Source organism: Panthera onca, chromosome A1 (assembly GCF_046562875.1).
Source record: "Panthera onca isolate mPanOnc1 chromosome A1, mPanOnc1 haplotype 2, whole genome shotgun sequence".
NCBI lineage: Eukaryota > Metazoa > Chordata > Mammalia > Carnivora > Felidae > Panthera > Panthera onca.
Window position 1 is genome coordinate 135,904,188 of NC_138339.1, and position 20,155 is coordinate 135,924,342.

General features: G+C 39.0%; 1 long non-coding RNA gene across 1 annotated transcript in view; it reads left to right on the top strand.

Annotated features, from left to right (window-relative positions):
• The window catches only part of LOC132681607 (uncharacterized), a 174,439-nt gene extending 157,223 nt beyond the window's left edge, over nucleotides 1-17,216 (top strand). Inside the window, exon 4 of the long non-coding RNA XR_009611139.2 lies at nucleotides 16,988-17,216. This is a non-coding gene — a long non-coding RNA (uncharacterized LOC132681607). The remainder of the gene's footprint in view (nucleotides 1-16,987) is intronic.
• Nucleotides 17,217-20,155: the final 2,939 nt, after the last annotated feature.

Below are 20,155 nucleotides of genomic sequence, written 5' to 3' on the forward strand. Positions count from 1 at the left end.
GTCACATAATGGTTCTCTCAGGTATTGAACCTTTTGCCCTCTATGGGGTTTCTCGGGGTCACCTAATGAATGTCATGTCTTTAAATACCACCTTTTACTCATGATGTCCAAATCTAGAGGTATTTGGGCTTATTTTTGAGAGAGAGAGAATGAATGAATGAATGAATGAATGAATGAATGAATGAATACAAGCAGGGGAGGATCAGAGAGAGAGGGACACACAGAATCTGAAGCAGGATCCAGGCTCTGAGCTGTCAGCACAGAGCCGGACGTGCTGCTCGAACCCACGAACATGAGATCATGACTTGAGCTGAGATCTTACCTGTCCCTGTAACTCCAAATGTAAATATCCAACTGCTCAGTTGTCATTCCTACCTGACTGCTTAAAAAGCATCTCAAATGAATGTAGCCAAAACAGAACTCTCTACAGTTTGCCCAGACTTTTCTTTCTCCTCATTTCCATTTAGTAAATAACTACCCACTCACTGTAGACAAACAAATCCCGGAATAATTGTATACTTGTCTTTTTCCTCTCTTTATGCCCTCCCAACACACACAACCACATCTGTAAAACACACCTGTTGGGTATCTGCATCCTATCCCTCAGTCTTTTCCCTTCTCTTGTCTCCACTCACTGCTAACACTGTGGGGCCAACTATAGTCTTTTTTTAACCTGGACTCCTTCAGTAGCCTTCTGTGTGGTCCCACCTACCCTTTTCTCCCTCCCCTGCCTACTCCTCTCCTTTCTTTCTAGAATAGAGAGTCTCTGAATATCATTTTATAATGTACAATGTCAGAATTTCCCAAACTGCTTTTAAACAGGAAAAGAGAAGAGTGGAAATGGCATATTAACATTTTTTATCTTGCAGATTATGCAAGCTCAGAGAATAAAAAAAGTGTCTCGCGTACTCATTATTTAAGGGCAGTTAGGGAACACACCAGTAGGTTTTCTTGATGTGCAATTGAGTGAATCTCGAAACCATTCTATGAAACATAATCTCTAGCATAAACTCTGTTAATTCTAAGTCTGTTGTGTCAAAATGATTAGGTAGTTAATTCTAACATATTGCTAAATTACGTATCATTTTATTTTGGTTTAATGAAGTTATAAGCCCTAAATGTTCTAAATATCGAAGGACTTGCAGAGTTATACAACTAGTTAAGACTAAGAAGAACAGTGTCTTCTCAATTATCTTTATTGTTCAATAACTTAGGAGTGATACAACTTAGAATTACTTAATTTTAAAAAGAAGGCAATATTTTTTCATCTACCTGGGATCATGTAATTTTCAAGTAGCTTTACAGAGAGAAAGTAGTCAGAGGAGGTAATTTTGTAGTACAAATATAAGAGTTCTTTCTAAATATATTAGTTATTTTATGTGGCTTTGGTGGTGGTGGTTGTTTTGATGTCTTTGTTATGGAACTTCTTTGGGAAGGGGAAGAGGAAGAGGAAGAGGAAGATCCAGAAACAGTGATATCTGTACCTATTCCAAAGCTGAGAAGTAAAATCAACACTACTCCAGAAGCAACTTTGAGTATGTTTATCTTAGTGTATTTTCTTTTAAGCTTCAGTAACGAGCCTCTAAAATTGTTATAGTATACACAGTTAAAAATCAGTGAGGTTTTTCACATTGCTTCTGGAAAAATCGCTTTGTGTTCCAGTTTGAATTAGTGTATTATTATCCATGGCTAATTTGAGGGGTTTAGTCTAGAATTAGCACACAGCTGCAGAGAATGCAAGCACATGAATTGTGGATTAGCTGGAGTCCATACAAAGGGGAAGGAGTAAATGAGGGAGATGCAACAAATTGTATCCTCCAAATAGCTCCCCGAATTTGCCAGCTATTGCCTATAATTAAAAAGTGAATTCCTTGGTGGGAAGGAAACTGTGCTCCTATATTTGGGTTGTTCTATAATATAATAATAAACTATAGGATTACCTTACTCTCCCCACTCTCTTTTTTGTTGGGGAGGGAGAACTTAAAACATACAATAATTTAACATACTTGATTATCTCCCACTCCAGTTGAACAAACATCACTGCCTTGCCATAGTTGCTGTAACTTTTTCTAAAAGCAATAAAACTTTGAAGAAACAGTATTAGGCACCTTTCTAGCCCTCCTAACCCTCTCACCCATTCGCCTCTCTCTCTCTCTCTCTCTCTCTCCCCAGCGGTAACCAAAGTTCTGGAGTTGGTATAGGCACGCTCCATCTGGGTTTTTATACTTATGCCAGATATTTGTAAATTTACATCACATACAGTATTTTTCCATATCTCAGTCTCATATAAATGATAATATGCTGCATATCTTATGCTGTTGCAACTTAATTTTTTTTTTACTCTACATTAGGTTTAGATGACTTTTCCATTGTGATGTATATATTTGTTCATTTTATGGCTGCAGTAAAAATCTTGTGCATGCTTCCTAGTGTGCCTGTGCTGGGATAGGAATCCTTTATAGCCAAGGTTCTCAAATGGATGTGATGCCCATCCCAGGAGCAACTGGAAATGCAGGGAAGCTTACTTATCAAATAGTCATTATGTTGTAACATTATAACTGCTATGATTTTTTGATAAGTCTTGATATCTTCTGGGGAAAATAGCACTTCTTAACGTTCTACAAAATGGCCTCAGTTTTCTTGGCTTTTTACTCTTCCACCTAAATTTTTGAAATTGGCTTGCCATGTTACTAAAAAAGAAATATATGGGATTTTCTTTGAAAATGCTTTTGGGGCAACTGGGTGGCTCATTTGGTTAAGCGTCCTACTCTTGATTTCAGCTCAGGTCATGATCTCATGGTTTGTGGCTTTAAGCCCACGTTGGGCTCTGAGCTGACAGCATGGGCCCTGCTTGGAATTCTCTCTCCCTCTCTCTCTGTCCCTCTCCCTCCCCTACTCACACTCTCTCACTCTCAAAATAAATAAATTTTTAGAAATGAAAATGTTTTTTAAACTTATAAATGAATTTGGGGAAAGGTATTCATCTTTAAACATTGTCCCCCTATCATGAACATGTTATATCTCATTAATTCAGGCTTTCAAAAAATTATTTCTTTTAGTAATATATTATAACTTTCCTTACAATTTTTCATCTGTAATTAGATGTGTTTATTTTTATCTTTATATATTTATTGCTGTTATAAAGGGTATCATGTCTTTGTTACATTATTAGATTGGGTATTAATAGGTTATAAAGGGATTTTTTTTAAGTTTATTTGTTTTGAGAGAGAGGTAGAGAGCAAGTGGGGGGAGGGGCAGAGAGAGAGGGAGACCAAATCCCAAGCAGGCTCCGTGCTGTCAGTGCAGAGCCCAAAACAGGGCTCAAACTCATGAACCCATGAGATCATGACCTGAGCCAAAATCAAGACACTTAACCAACTGAGCCATCCAGGCACCCCTAAAGGGATGGTTTTGATTTTTGAATGTTGGTCTTAGATTCCAGCAGAGTTACTAAATTCTCATCTTTAGTTCTAACAGTTCATCTCTACAGCTTCTTCTTCTTGGATTTGATATGTAATCATTTTTTTTAATGTTTTCATTTGTTTTTGAGAGAGAGAGACAGCATGAGTGGGGGAGGGGCAGAGAGCGAGAGGGAGACACAGGCTCCAGAGTCTGAGCTGTCAGCACAGAACCTGACGTGGGACTTGAACTTACATAGCTCAAGATCATGACCTGAGCCAAAGTCAGATGCTTAACCGACCGAGCCACCCAGGCGCCCCAATAACGTAATCATATTAACCACAAATCACCAGACATTTTCTCTTATGAAATGTGATACTTTTTAAAAATATTTTTGCATTGGCTAGGGACTTCACAAAAATGTTGGATAGTGTCAGTTGACGTATATTTTTTTGTCTGTCTTTTAATGAGAATGTTTTTCAAGTCTAACCATTCAGTGTGATGTGTTTTGTGGGTTTTTAATAGATACTTTTTGATAATCCTGTACTTACAGTTTGTAAATATTTATAAAGTTTCATCAATTTTTATTTTTAACAAAAAAAATTCTGTGTCTGTTGAAATTATCACTTCATCTCATTTAGTCTTTTAATATGATGAATTTCATGAATTTTACTTGAATTGCTGGGACAAATCTTGATTGGTTAAACTGTATTATTTATTCCTTTTTATGTTATGACAGAATTGTTTTTCTAATATTTGTATGCATTTTTTTTAATGTTTATTTATTTTGAGCGTGAGAGAATGTGTAGGTAGGGGAGGAGCACAGAGAGAGAGAGAGAGAAAGAGAGAGAGAGAGAGAGAGAGAGAGAGAGAGAGAATCTCGGGGGGGGGGGGCATGTGTTGCTAATGCAGGACTCTATCTCAAAACCACAAGATCTCAGCCTGAACTGATATTAAGAGTGAGATCCTTAACTGACTGAGCTACCCAGGCACCCTTGTATGCATTTTCATTAGATAATGTGTCTGTAATTTTCTTTTCTTATACCGCTGTGTTCAGTTTTGGTTTTGTATCAATGATATGCTAGTTTTAGAAAAGGATTTTATTTGTGCATCAGAGACTTAATTACCTTCCTATCTCTCTCCCAATTTTATTTTCCTTTTTTTGTTGTTGTTGATAAGAGATGTCCAATGATATTCTGGCGTATCTCTTTTTCACTTTTATCTAGATGTGACCATGTAATAAATTCTGGTAGGGCTGCCACATCACTCTGTGAAACGGTCCTCTTGGAATTATGTATGCATAATATTGAAGTTGTATATGATGGCTCTGGTTCTAGGTAGGGAGATCTAAACGGAAGTGTTGCTATAAGATTTGCAGGAAGTGTTCTTAAAGGAAAAGGCACTCTTACTGTTTTACTTTTCTTCTTTTTGGTACACCAGACATGATCATTAGAGCTCTGTCAGCCATACTGAAACATACCATGACCTTGAAAATGGAAACTCACTTTACTAAAGATGGTGATGGGGAAAGATTAGAACCTGGATTCTTGAAGATGCTATAAAGTTGTCTTGGCATGTCAGCCATTAAAAAGTGTTTGTGTGTGATGAAGTTTTATCTTTTGTAAGCTTCTATAGTTTTAAATTTTTCAGTTATACACATCTGGACCTAATGCTTATTAGTACTTGTAGCATTTTTATTCCCTTTATTCTGGTCACTGAAATAATTTGTGTAAGATAAAAATTATATGTCCCTTAATGGTTTGTTGACATTATTGTGTAAATCCTCTGGGCTTAGGTTTGTCGTTTGTCTCACTAACTCCCCCTTCTGAATTTCCTTCTCAGAAAAGGATGCTCCAGTAACCGTGGAGTTGCCATTCTTTCAACATTCATGAAATAGATCCGTATGGTCTAAGGGGTAGGATAGACTATGGCACTCACGGAAGTATATGGCTCATATCTTCTTTCAAAAGAAGCTGCCAGGGAAAACATAGTTGACTGGCAGCCTTCAGATGCCACATTTGGATCCACTTAAACTAAACTACTACTAGACAGTGATGGAGCACGATGGGAGTGCTAGAGACAAGTTATTTCTGCTCAGCATGGAATTATCCTAACTGTCAACCTTTTGTCAAGGACTCCCTTTTGACATGATTGAGTCTTGCTCAGAATTTTACTGTCGTCAGTGTCTCTTCCTACTTAATTAAACCCCCTTCCTTCTCTATCCCCTTTCCCAGGAGATAGACCAGTATCGTATAGGAAAGTCATTCCATGCTTCTTCTTCTTTTCCCTCTTTTATTCCTTCACAAGGTTTCCCTCCGTAACTGTCTTGCATGTTTCATTTTGTTTTGCTACTTACTTCTCAGAGAGCCTGTACTAACAGAGTCAAGACATTAAAAATGCAAAAGGGAGGCCCTGCCAACTAAGCAAAGAAATAATCCACTTAGAAGATCATCTAGATAATTAGTAATAAAGCCACAGGGCCTCAAAGTATGAGGTAAAAATAGAACCGTGAAGAGACTGAGAAATTCAGAGCCAAGTAGGAGGACTATAGCTAGCTCCTGTGTCTGCGGTCAGCCTTAAGTCGACCAGCCACCTTGCGCTCATCCTCCCTGATGTGCATGACGTCATTGATGAAATAGCTTAATGTGACATTCTGCATGGAATCCAGAAGTCCCACCCTGGGCAGAAATAGTCCTCCTCTACTACCTTTATCATACTCAGGCTGCTGGGAGCCGTTCAGAGGACACATGACCTTAGAACAAACCCCCTTAGGGATCTCAAGTTGCAGCGGCTGCAGGGTGTCATTCATTGATCTCTCTCCTTGCCCTGGCGGCACGTCTTCTTAAAAGGAAATCTGGGAGACACAGTTCCTTGACTGTCACAGACCCTAAATTCCATTTTGTCTAATGTTAGTATTGGCACATCTGTAAACACATAGGATACCGTAGGTGCTATACCTGATGTTATACTTGGTGTTATAACTGCTCTTAACACCACTACTGATTATTTGGTTGTTAGCTTACTGATTATCCAGACTCCTTGATTGGTGAAGTGTCATTTGGTTATTATGCACACGTTCTCCTTATTGTTTCCTTCTGTTTTTACTTCTATTTTATCTACCATGAGTAGATAATAATCTACCTTATTTATCATACATCTCCTGGAATTTTGTGAATGCACCACCTATTCTTTTTCTCACCAGTAAATAGTAGACCTTTCCTTTTCGTTTTCAAGGATGTAAAAAGAAATTTAAAAAATAAACATTCAACTAGAGTTCTTACAATCAAGGATATTCGACTTGAATCTCATTAAATGGAAAAGCGACTCTCAGCAAATAATTTGCAAGTATAAAAGATATTGACTTGGGGGTGGTGGCAAAGAGGATTCATTATAATAATAAAACATCTAGTATCTTCCGTCATCTTTCAGAGAAAGTACACAAAAAGTATTCCAGTCCCTATGTCTAGAAGGCACAAGTGCTAACAAAGTATGTACTGATAGGGACAGCCGTCTCCTTCCACCAAAACCAATTCTGAATGGAAAGAAAGCAGAACCTAAATGGTACCCCAAATCTGAGAACCTTGAGACCCTCCCTTGGGGAGGCTGACGTCTGTTTGTCACCTGGTTTGTGTGTGTTGGTTATGTTAATGGGGACAGGATGTGATAAAGTGAGCAGCCTAGAGTAGAAGTCAACCAGAAGTAGATTTGTCAGAGATGCACTTGCCTCTTTCCCACGGTGCCTTAGCATGGTCTTTGGCCACTGCACCCACATGTAAATCAGGCTAGCCCTGTCTGCCCTGGAGGGATAGTAACAGGATAGCACAAAAGTCCTACTGGGTAAAGAGCTGATAGAAAGAAACCCTGCAGATTCACCACCTTCACCTCTCTCCATCATCCCAAATCCTTTCATTTCCAATGAATACATTATGTATAGATTTTAAAAATTGCACCAGTCCTTTTGAGTCTGTTTCCATTGTCTATCGTTTTTCTTAGTCTTCATCCAAGTTGAATTATCTCTTTATGGGCATAGTTCCTTTTTCTGAATATCAGATGCTGCATAGAAGCAATTATTTTTAAACATTTACTTCTCAAAAAAATATTGGCAAATCAAACCTGGCAATACGGAAAAAAAATAATACATCACAACCAAGAGGGATTTATCCCCGAAATGCAAAGTTGGATCAACATTAAAATATAATCAGTGAATTTTACTATATCAACAGACTGAAGAAGAAAAAAATTACATGATCTTCTCATGAGATGCACAAAAGGTATTTAATAAAATTTGACATTCATTAATTATGTTTTTAAAAAGTCTCCCAATAAGCTGGAAATTGACAGAACTTTCTTCGACCACATAAAGGACATGGATTAAAACAAACACATAACATGAAAGAACCCACAGATAACATCATACTTAATGGTGAAAGACTGAATTCTTTTCCCTTAAGATTGGTAACAGGGCATGAATGTCTACTCTCACCATTTCTGTCCACGGGAGATTGTAGCTAGCACAATAAGCAAGAGAAAGAAATAAAAGTCATCTAGCTTGGAAAGGAAGAAATAGAAGAGTCTCTATTCACAAGTAACATGATCACAAAGCCTCTGTAATACAGCAACTAGAACTAACGGGTGAATTTAGCAAGATCGTTGGGGACAAACCCAGTAGACAAATATCAATTATCAGTATCCCAGCAATGAAAAGTTAGAAACTGAACTTAAGTAAAATAGTGCCTTTTACAATAACACCAAAATTTGAATACTTTGTGGCAATCAAACAAATTTGTGTAAGATTCGTATGTTAAGAAGCACAAAGGGGCGCCTGGGTGGCTCAGTCGGTTAAGCGTCTGACTTCAGCTCAGGTCACGATCTCACGATCCAGGAGTTCGATCCCCGCGTCGGGCTCTGGGCTGATGGCTCAGAGCCTGGAGCCTGCTTCCAATTCTGTGTCTCCCTCTCTCTCTGCCCCTCCCCCGTTCATGCTCTGTCTCTCTCTGTCTCAAAAATAAATAAACGTTAAAAAAAGTTTTTTTAAAAAAAAAGAAGCACAAAATGGTGGTCATAGGTAAGAAAAGTCAAACTGGTCGGTAGTTAATTCTCCCCCAAAATGTTCTTCAGATTCGGTGGAATCCAATTAAAATAATACCAAGAAACTTTGTGTGTGTGTGTGTGTGAAAAAAACAAAAAGCTGATTATAAGACTTACATGGAAAAAGCAAGGAAGCTAGAATAGCCTCCTCCAAAGTGGGAAAAAAAAATCAGGTGGAAGACAAAGAGTACTTAACTGTAAAACCTAGAGCACTCATGACAGTGAGGTAAAAAGAAGGGACAGACATACAGATCAATGAAACAGACTAAGCAGTCTACAGGTAGGCTCATACGCATATGGTCTCTTGATTTTTAACAAAGTTTGCAAGTCAATCTGATGGAGAAATGACTATTTTCAATAATTGTTGTTGGAACAACTGAGACATATGCATATAAATGAATGTCAACCCATACCTCACACCATAAACAAAAGCTGACTTCAATTGAATAGACCTGAATATAAAACTTAAGACTATATCACTTTAAAAAAAGAAATACGTAAGGGAAGTCTTAGTGACCTTGAGTTAGATGAAGATGTCTTACGGCATGACCTTGAGTTAGATGAAGATGTCTTACGGCATGACCTTGAGTTAGATGAAGATGTCTTACGGCACAAAAAGCACAAACTGTAAAAGAGAAAAGTGACAGATTGGACCTGATCAAAATTAAGCATCTGTACTCTTTGAAACATGCTGAAAAGGCAAGCCATGGAATAAGGTAAAATAATTACAAAATGTATATCTGATAAAGGACTTGTACCCAGAACATATGAAGCATTCTCGCAACTCAACAGGAAAAGCCATTAAAAAGATGGACAAAAGATTTGAACACCAAAGAAGATAAAGTAATGCGAAATAAGCTCATGAAAAGAAAGTCAACATCATTAGTCATGAGGAAATAAAAAATTAAAACCACATAGAGATACCAATGTACATTTAGAGTGGTTAATTTTTTTTTTAATTACAAAACAAAAAAAATTTTGATCACACCAATTGCAGCGAGTACTTGAAGTAACTGGAATTCTCATTCATTGTTGGAGGGAAAGAATGGTTACAGCCACTGTGGGAAACTGAGTTAGCTTCTTTGAAAAGTAAATACAAGGGCACCTGGGTGGCTCTGATGGTTGGGCGTAGAACTTGGGCTCAGGTCATGATCTCGTGGTTTATGGGTTCAAGCCTCGTTGGGCTCCATGCTGGCAGTGTGGAGCCTGCTGGAATTCTCGCTCTCTCCTTTCTGCCCCTTCCCCGTTCACATTTTATCTCTCTCTCAAAATAAATAAATAAACTGTAAAAAATAAATTTAAAAAAGTAAATATATACTTACCATATGGAATTCTACTTCTGGGAATTTATCCAGGAGAAATAAAAATATATATGCACACAAAAATTTGAGATATTTATATGTATAAATGGGTATGTAAGATATATGTATTAGCTATATTTTAAAATGCCAGAAATTAGAAACCATTAAAATGCCCATGAACTGATGAATGATAAATTATTATTCCATCCACACAGTGGAACAGTACTTAGCAATAAGTTGAAAAAAAATGACTTATGTAAATACAGAGATAAATTCCAAATGCATTATGCTAAGTGAAAATACCCAGACTCAAAAGCCAACACACTGCATGGTTCCATTTACATGACATTGCAGAAAAAACAAAACCACAGTGACAGAAATCAAATGGGTTGCTGTGGGCAAGGGGTTGGTGGACAGAATTGATCACAAAGGGACACGAGGGAACTTTTATACCCTTCTCATGGAGGCAGTTACTCAAGTGTGTTTATCAAAGAACATAGAACTAAAAAGAGAGAATTTAACTGAATATACATTTTACCTCATTGAACTTCACTTGGGAAAATCAGTTAAGGATGAAGATGATGTAATTTTTACATCTGGTTTTAGTAGATAGACAATTACTAGAACTAGCGATCATTTCAATCACTGAAATTGCATTAAAGTGACTTGAAGCTGGTGTCCATCTCTGCAACAGCTTGTCTATATCCAAATCAGTCTTACTCCTGGAGTGTAGCTTTCGGGGTCCTAGCACAAATACATGGGTCTCCTAACCCTCATTGGTCCCTGGACTTCTATTCTTGTCCTTCTTATTTATCACTCTTTCTAATCACTAGGGAAAAAAAAAAAAGTGGATGTGTGCTCACCTTCCAGTGAGGAAACCTTAGTCTTGACCACACCTCTCTAAGGGAGTTTGAGAAATATAGTTGTAGCTGTGCAGCCCAGGAAGAATGAGGGACCAACCACCTTTGCCACCTGAGGCTACCAAATAATATTCTAAGTTAACATTTTAATTCTTGTAGCTCATCATCTCAGAGATCTACTCTTCTTCTGAGTGTTCAGAAAGCTAAATTTTTTTCTTGTCATGTAATATTTTTTATATGCTTCATAACGAATTTTTAAAATTTATCCTAGAGTATGGGGCGCCTGGGTGGCTCAGTCGGTTAAGCGTCCGACTTCAGCTCAGGTCACGATCTCGCGGTCCGTGAGTTCGAGCCCGGCGTCGGGCTCTGGGCTGATGGCTCAGAGCCTGGAGCCTGCTTCCGATTCTGTGTCTCCCTCTCTCTCTGCCCCTCCCCAGTTCATGCTCTGTCTCTCTCTGTCCCAAAAATAAATAAACGTTAAAAAAAAATTTAAAATTTATCCTAGAATAAAAAGAGAATTCTCTGGGCTTACCCCGTGCACACTCTCATGGCTCCTGGTCTGTTCCTCCTCTCAGAGAGAAGAGCATGTTCAACTCCTAGCCTAATTCCCAGACTTCCAGACTTCCCAGTCCCACTGATCTGAGATGAATTCTTTGCTTGGTCCTGACCCTGCATTTGTATTTTAATTCCTGAATGTGTAACAGCACTTCCCAGACAACCCACCCACTTTCTGCCTGCCTTTCTGCAAGTTTCAGTGGACCGTCTCTTTCTGTTTGTGGTCAGGGAAGGGACCTGTGTGCAGGGAAGGGACAGCATAGTGCTGCCTCAGAATGTAGCACCCTCGGTCCCAAGAACAGCTGCCTGGCTTAACGTTACTGTAGACAATTTTTCTGAGCCAGGGCTGAAGAAATAGGAAAGAAACGAGGGGCTTTAAATTACTTTTGAGGGACTTATTTCCACTGTTTCTAATTGTATGGAACCTGTAAATCATTTGTGTGTGTGTGTGTGTGTGTGTGTGTGTGTGTGTGTGTGTTGTCTTAATTCTTAGGTAATTGGAAACTCCTTGATTCTGGTATTAGTTAACTCCAAGTTCAGGGGTGGTGATAACATATGAGGATTTATCCTTTCTGACTTTTAAAGAAAATATTTTAGTGAGAAAATTGGGGTAAGCTGGGTCAATAACTTCTTTTCAGACCCCATTTTAAATCAGAATATTGTTGTGTTTGGCTTATTTACAGTTTTTTTTTTCTTTATTTCATCACTTAATCTTGATTTATCTTTAGAAAATTTTCCAAATTCTTCAGCCTCCTTCATCAGCTTTAAGAGCACTAAATTGAAGCCTCCCTAATGTCTATAGTACTTGGACAAACAAGATAAATAAAATCAAGGGCACAGCATTCCAACTGTGAATTGCATTATGCATTGAGAATGATTCACTATCTGACAAGTCATATGAATAATAAAAAAGCACCAGACCTACCTTCTGCTCATATCTACACAAACTCAGAATACCATATCACATATACCAGAGGCCACATTTTACATCAGTGAGTGCTAAATGCTGGATACAAATTTTTATGCACGAAAAGGGAACAGGGACGTACTTAGATAACTAATTTCTACTTTTGTGAGGTTGTTTTTATTTTGGTTTTATACCCAGTGAGTCAGTGTAATATGTTTTACATGTGATAAAAGGAAAAAAAAAGAGCTTAGCCGCTTAATCTATTCCAAAAAGATGGTGAAAATAAGCAAATTTTCAACTTTCATGGTTGTTACTGGTGGGGCTATAATTATGTTGCCTAGAAAAATCATTATATTTCATATATTACATAGAGTTAACTCTCATCCTTCTGTGGCATAAAACATAACGATCCTTCCCTACATCTACATAAATAAACCTCCCCACCCTTTATCTTTGCAAATCACTGTGACATAGCTCCCAAACTAGACACTCCATTAAATTGATGAGTAAATAAATTAAAGAGACCAGCAGTCCTTTCTAATTTATATGCTACTTAAAGGTGTTATAAAACAAAACTTGCTTTTAATATTTCCGGGCACTCCACTCATCTAAATTAAATAAAATTCACATATTTGATGGGTGGAATATGCTATTTATATTTATGTATCAGCAACTGCTTCCTTTACAAGTGGCTCACCTGCCCTCAAGTAAAGCTAACAGAAAGTGCGTGATTTTTCCACATCTGCCGCAAACCTACGGATGGATTTTGCTTCTACACACATCGGTAGAATGCACTCCTTATTTCTTGGAATGAGAAACTCACGTACAGCCAGAGAGGATGACAGAGCTCTCATTCTCATCTTTCAGGAGGATCTGTGTTTTTGTGTTTCATCCAGGTTTTTGTTTTTTATTTGGATTTTGTTCGTTTGCTCCTCTGTGCGTTGGATGGTTTGGGGGTTTTTTTGTTTTTGTTTTTAATACTAATGGGATGTTCTTAAAAGGCTACATTGCCAATGAAGATACTTAAGCTCTTGTTTTTCCCATTTCGGAACAATATCCCACTTCACTTTCTTAAATTTACTAGCCTTTTGTGGGTTTTCCCACATGTTCCTCGAGAAGGCTGGCAGATCTGGGATTTTACGAGAACTGCACGACGGGGCTCTCTTTCCAAGTTTTGCTCGCGGAGAAGTTTCTTCCCAGCGCTCGCCAGGTTCCGGTCACAAGCTCGCTCTGCAGCGTGTCGTGTCAGGAGCCAATTAGAGCGCGTGTTCAGGCCGCCATGCCCTCTTCTTTGAGTCCCGCAGCTCCTTCTGAATCCGCTGGGCTTTTAATGCAATGTTGAAATCTGCTGCTGCTTGACTCCTACAGCTGGTTTTGATCAGGCTCCTCTAAAGAGGAAGTTTCAATTAGCACAGCTCCAAATGTGCTCTGGAGGTATATTTTTATGACTGCTCGACTAATGGCACGCTTTGTTCCTCGTGGTGTGTGAGTCCTTAGCAAACACAGCCATTCGTGTGAGTCACCAAGTGACTTTATAGCAAGGCTAGGCTTTGCCAAAACCCAAAGAATGAGACGGCCAAATTGAATTAGTGGTTGAAACACATTAATTTATGCTAGATAAATGTTATTGTGGTCCCGTGGGCAAGTACTCAGGTCATAGGCTTTATGAACTATTTGCCGGAAGAGGGCTGCGTGGCAGTAAATCAGCTCTGTAGTGGGATTTTATAGAAGACTTAGAGCCACTTTTTCTCTCCTGTTCCCTTAAATTGCTTCCGCCTCTCCCCCCACCTGTCACTGCCTGCCATGGAGACAGCTCCCCATTTTGTACACATTTTGTGATATTTAACGTATAAGCAGTCGGATTAATGATTTGTGTTGGTGCTGCCTGGCTTTGGTTGAGACGTGGCCATCTATTATGCCTGTGGCCCTCACCGCAGGCAGCTGTGTGTTTATCATTCCAGACTACAGATCTCAGTGGGTACAGAGCTCTGGCTTAGCACCAGCTTTCAGAATCCGTGCAGCTGTGCGGTAAATGGGAACCTTGAAGTCTCAAACGGCACACACAACCAAGTCCTGACAGGGCTGTTTCTTTTCTGGGGAGGAATTAGATCCACTTAAGGCTGGATTATTTCTAGAGTAAGAAAAGTAGAAATAAGTGTTTTCTGGCTGCAAATTGTGGCAAGTGGGAGATGATGCCAAGAAAGAATTATGCATAAATGATAGTGTTTAAACTTGTTTTTATGTGTTTAGATGTGCCTCTGCCAAAAAACTGACAAGGCCTCTTTGTTGGCATTTTTTCAGAGAGAGACCACTCACACAGTGAACGTTTTCTTAATAAAGAAGTAATTGTAAATCACTGGTGTCTAGGCACGTGATAACCAGTTTACCTTAAACATGATCTCTTGCGAAACACAGGGAGAACGACTGGCTGGGCAGAGTGATTCATCGCGGCCTCCCCCACTCCACAATCACCAAAAAATGCCCGTGTATCAGGCAAGGCCCTGGCAGACTGAGCGCGGTGGATAAGGGAAGGTGCTTCGGAGTTGGTCCTAGGTTTGAATACTGACACTGCCTCTTCTTCCCTTTGTGATCTGCAGCAGTTTGCTGCTCTGTGTCCTCACGTGTGAAATAGAGCTGACAGTAATACCCACTCTTGTAGTGTTAAGATTAATGACGTTCATGAATGTAAACCACGAACAAAGTAAATGGGGAACAAGGTAAGTTCTTAATAAATTATGGTTTCTATTAATTGTCGATGTCACTATTATTACTACCGTCGATCTAAAAGAACATCTCTGCCTTTATTTCAATTTCCCAGTGGCTTCTGGAAGGAGCCGCCGATACAGTAGAGGTTGTCTTTTCCCGGCATTATCTATCCTCACCTGAAGAATAGTCAAGAAGCTGTCATATTCTGTTTAGCACATTGATCTTGACCTCCCTAACCTTTTGGCCCTCCTCTACTGTGATGTTGGGTCTTATTTGTATATATTTCTATGTGTGTGTACATACACACACACACACACACACACACACACACACACATATATATATTTGAAGATAGCTGCTGGCACTCATCTTAATACTTAGCTTTGAGCAGAGAGGCTGATGCACATCTCATTTCTGTTAAATTCACCTTCATGTTGACAAATGCCCACGTGTGTATGCTTATAACTTCACATGTAAACTTGTCCACAGTAAATTTTTCTCCGAAATTCAGCATGCATTCCCAAGATTAGACAAGATATCATCTACAGATTAAAAAAAAAAAAAAAGAGAGAGAGAGAGATTACTGCTGTCATGTAATTGACTCCTAGGGTCTTGAAGCTTTCTAAATTAATTCAACCCTACGTATGTTTCTCTAGCTGAGTTCCCAGCCAAAGCTCATTCAAATGTTTGAATTTAATGTTTGTTGCTTCACAGTCATTACCTAGTTACTTGGCTGATTTAAAAAACAAAAAACATAAATTTAGTCAAAACTTTCTAACCTATCCGTATGTGTAACTTCATTAAGAAATTTTCATTGGTCCTGCTTTCCATTTAAATTGAACAAAGACTGAGTTCTTTGTCTTCTCAAACTCCCAAAAATGTTTGTAGCTCCTTTTTCCATATGTGCCTTCTGAATATTACATAAAATGATGCACATGGCTTAATTTCCCATGGCTGATCTCACTTGCTACGTCATCAAACAGAATTTTTTACCTCATGGGCTTTTTACTTTTTTTAAAGAAAGGTTAAGTGCAGTCTATGTTGTAAATAGTCGTCGAGCCTCCATTCCTGGGCTTTTAAAACATCTGTTAGCCTTGATATTAAAAGTTCCACAAGAGCTAGGATACTGTCTTCTTGCCTCGAGGTGAGTCCCAGTGCCTAAAACTGTCCTCTGGAACACAAGCCCTGGAGTCTTTGTTGAAATAATTATGTAGTTAATAAAAACTGACTGAATAATAAATTAATGCATGCCTACTCCATGTTTTTGACTTTCCCTTCAAGTTCTGTTTTATCCACATATTTTTCCTCATTCAGATAAAACTGACTTTGCTTCTTAACCATACAGTTTTTATAATTCAAACCACCCCTTCAAGGATCAGTTTCTATGAAAAAAAAAAAAAAAAAAATGGAACAGATAGGATTGTTTTATAGTAAATGGTGACATTTACGTAAAAATTTATCTCGTCCCAAGGACACTGATTTTTAAACTATTACCAATACACGTGGTTTCCTGTGGCACTTTTTGAATAGTCCAAAGTGGTAAGATGAGTCCTTGTTATATTAAAAGACTATGGTCCAGTGTGTAACATCATGAGTAGCATCTGTCTGGGGCCAGAAGTCATGGGGGTTCAAAAGCTTCCCATGGAGATGGCTAATCAATAAAAGTTCTATGTTCAGGATTTTGTACATTTTGTTAATTAGGCCAAAGCAATAGGCCTTTGTGGCAATTATTCAGACAGTGATGTAAAAAGATAGCCTGACAAACAAACCTCCATAATCCACTTACGTCTCACAGAAGCCAAAGGGTTGGAAAAGCCTATTAACAAGCTCCCTGCCTGTCTGTTTGGAGACATTGTTAAATCGAGAGTCTCAGCACCTGAGGCGGTCTGTTAATAAAGATCGTTTGTAGCAGATTTCTGTTCTATTAAGAATGGACATAAAACAGCATAATTTAAAACATGTCAATAACTCAAGGCAAAAATGCCAAACATAGTCTGTTCTGTCTTTATAAAATAGAGCCAAGTATACACAAGGAGAGTGCCAGGAAGGCTTCTGCTGACTGAGTTTAGAGATTGTTCGTGATAAATAATGTGATCCTTCAAGTTAAAACAACCTCTTGGTTGGGTGTCTGTCTTTTCTGTGCTAAACTCAAGGGATCTTTTTTATTTAAGGGCCAGTGAGATTCCTCACCTCCAGTCCTGGAAGATGCCTGGAAACCGGTGCCCTTTGTCAGCCTCGTGAATTCATAATCACTTGTGAGTGCTTCATTTCCCCCCAACCCCCCACCCTCATTCTTTCTTTCTCCTGAGTGGCATTTACTGGTTGTTTGGGAACAGATATATATAGACAATGAGCGACAGTTGGGTTGTCTTCAGAAGAGTCACTGAAGAATCTAGAACACCAAGCACCGAGTCACCACTTGTCTTATACATTCGATTAAATATGCTTGTCTGTTTTCAATGACTGTGCTGTATTTTTGACACAAAAACGAGGACCAGAGAGTCAATATTTCTGCAGCGTTTATCTGGCATCATTGTGTTCCAATGGCAAAAGCTGATTGATAGCATTCTTAATGAGCACGTTGGGAGGCTGAGAAAAAGTATCTAAAAGGGACTGGAGGGGTGCCTGGGTGGCTCGGTTGGTTAAGTTTCTGACTTCAGGCCATGATCTCACAGTTTGTGGGTTTGAGCCTCATGTCTTTGCTGTCAGCACAGAGCCCTGATCCTGCTTCGGACTCTGTGTCTCCCTGTCTCTCTGTTCTTCCCCCTCTCGTGCTCTGTCTCTCTCTCAAAAATAAATAAAACATTAAAAAAACATTAAAGGGACTGCAGTGCATTGCCATAGATTGAACTGAACCCTGCCATGTTCAACAGGCCTATAGATGAAAATTTAACAAACTCCATCTCCTACATCAGGCTTGGGTAGATGGTTGAGCCTGAGTGATAGTATCTTCTGTATTAGAAGGCCTCTCATGCACTGAGTGGCGGTTTTAATTAAATCCAGTAGGCTGAGAAAAGTGGTTTGGCAGTTTCAATTGATTTATTGTGTTTGTGACATCTGGGCCTGATTTATTGTATTGACTTGCAGAATTGTTTTTGGAAGCTCATCCTACATATTTTCATTTTGGTTTTGGGGACTCAGGCTATAAATAAGTAGCATTTTCACTCTGTGGTGATTTTAGTTTTCTCTGTGTTTTTCTTATTTTGGTAAGATTGGAAACTTTTGAATTCATCTCGTTAATGTGATTGTTTGCAAGCAGGAGATTTTGTGGTTTATGTGCCTGAAGAGGGCTGATTTAAAAGTAGTACTGGGTTGAAGTTCATTATCAGCATTTCGCCTGCATTAGTGGGGAGAGCGAGTGAGAGAGACTGGTGATCTTTTAAAATTTAGTCTATAAATTGACAAACTATTTGCTCCATGTTATGGCTTTGTAACTTTTAAAGTTTGGGTTTCAGATATAAGTGTGAACACCATGTCATAGAAAGTTCCTTTCCAGTGATCGAAACATAGCACATTCATCTGGATGTTACAAACAAGTGTGACCCAACCCAAATTTTACTGTAGGCAAATCAGCTTTAGAAAGTGTCCGCTCCCAGACTCCACAATCCATGTGTGAGAAGGGAGGGGAGATAAGAGTCAAGTTGCCAGCAGGGTAGGGAAGCAAGCAGGTCTCAATCAGCCTAAATATTTTCCGAGTCTGTGAATGAGTGGTTGCACATCCCAGCTACAGACACTGTAATGATGTGTTGGGCCCCCGGGGGTATGTCTCTCTATTCCCTACAGCTGGGGCCACTTACTCCTACCTGAATCCCCAGCCAGGGTTCTGGAACAAATCAGGGAAAATTGAAGGAGTCTAGGTAAGGCAAATCAACTTCAGGTCAGCCTGTGGCTTAGCTCACTTTAACCTTCTGTCTCAGTATTAGAAGCTGGAGTCTGTCGATGTGCCTTGTAGTCAGCCTCTTAGTGGTATTTAATCCACTTGGCACGGTTTCCCATTTTTTCTTCCTGCGCTCTTATCTCTATGTCAGTAACCTATCTTGTTAGTCAGTAGCCATTCTTTCCGGAATGCCCAGAGTACTGCTGTGAGCCCAAGTTTGGGACCTACCTGACACTCACCACTTAATGCCTTTGGCAGACTCTACCCATGACCTCCTACTGTCCAGATGTTTCGCTGTGGGCCATAGCTGGGTCCACCAACTCTGTGCTGTCTCCCTGTTGATCTAGGTTTACTCTTGTATAGGTGATTGTACATCTTAATACACAGCATGATCCACAGTCTTTCCTTGAAAGCCCTAATTTTTTTCCTTATTTTCTTTTGTGGGTTTCTCAGTTAAAATAGAGCAAGATTGCTCACCACTAAAGCCAAATGGGGTTCATTTGAAAACTTTTAATTTATTCTCCATGGTACCTGAGTTGCTGCAGATAGCTCATAAATTTATTTGGTTTTTCTGGAGGTGGTTCAGTGGAATTCCCCAAACTGGATGAGATGGAGTATGTAAAAGCAAACTCATTTATGGGAGGCGCTTACTGAATATCTACAAACAGACAGGGATTTTAGCCCAGCGTAAAACCTTGGAAAACCTCATTCATATTAAACTCAAAGAGGAAATAATGCCAGGTGATTTGTTTACACAACTTGACTGAGATATACTCTACATACCGTTAAATTCACCATTTAAATTATATAATACATTGTATAATGATGTATAGTAAAGTTTTAAAAAAATTGTTTAGACTTCAGCAGATTTCAAGTTCAGAACAATATCATTACTCCAAAATAGCCTGGTCTCGGAGAGGTGGTCAAGATTTTATATGTGGATCATCTTAAACTAAGTTAATCATAGAATGATATTCTGTACATAATATAGGAAGAATGTACACAAAAGTTATACATTTAGAAACAGCACAATGAAGTGCTCACATGGGTGCTGAATTCAGATAATGTGGTTGACTTAATCCAGGAATAAGATTGCAGTGTAGCCTGCCCTTCATGCAGAAAAAATTCTGAGACTTAAAAATAACTATTCTGGAGACGAGTAAGTCTATATGTGCACAAAAGTATGTCACATGTTAGAAAAAACTGTGGCTTCTGTGCTAGATCCAGATGAGGAGACACTTTCTCATTAATAAACATCAATCTGATTTACCTGTGCTGTGCACTCCCTGCACATACCTGCAAGGTCTTGTACCTGCAGGATAAACACCAAAATTTCTGAAGCCACATTTCCTAATGGACCGCAAAGAGCCAGCCTTGAAAGTACAGCATAAAGAGAAGCTAGAAAGAATCTTCTCAGTAGGAAGTGTGCAGCTCTACACTGTCAGAGATAATGATCCTCATG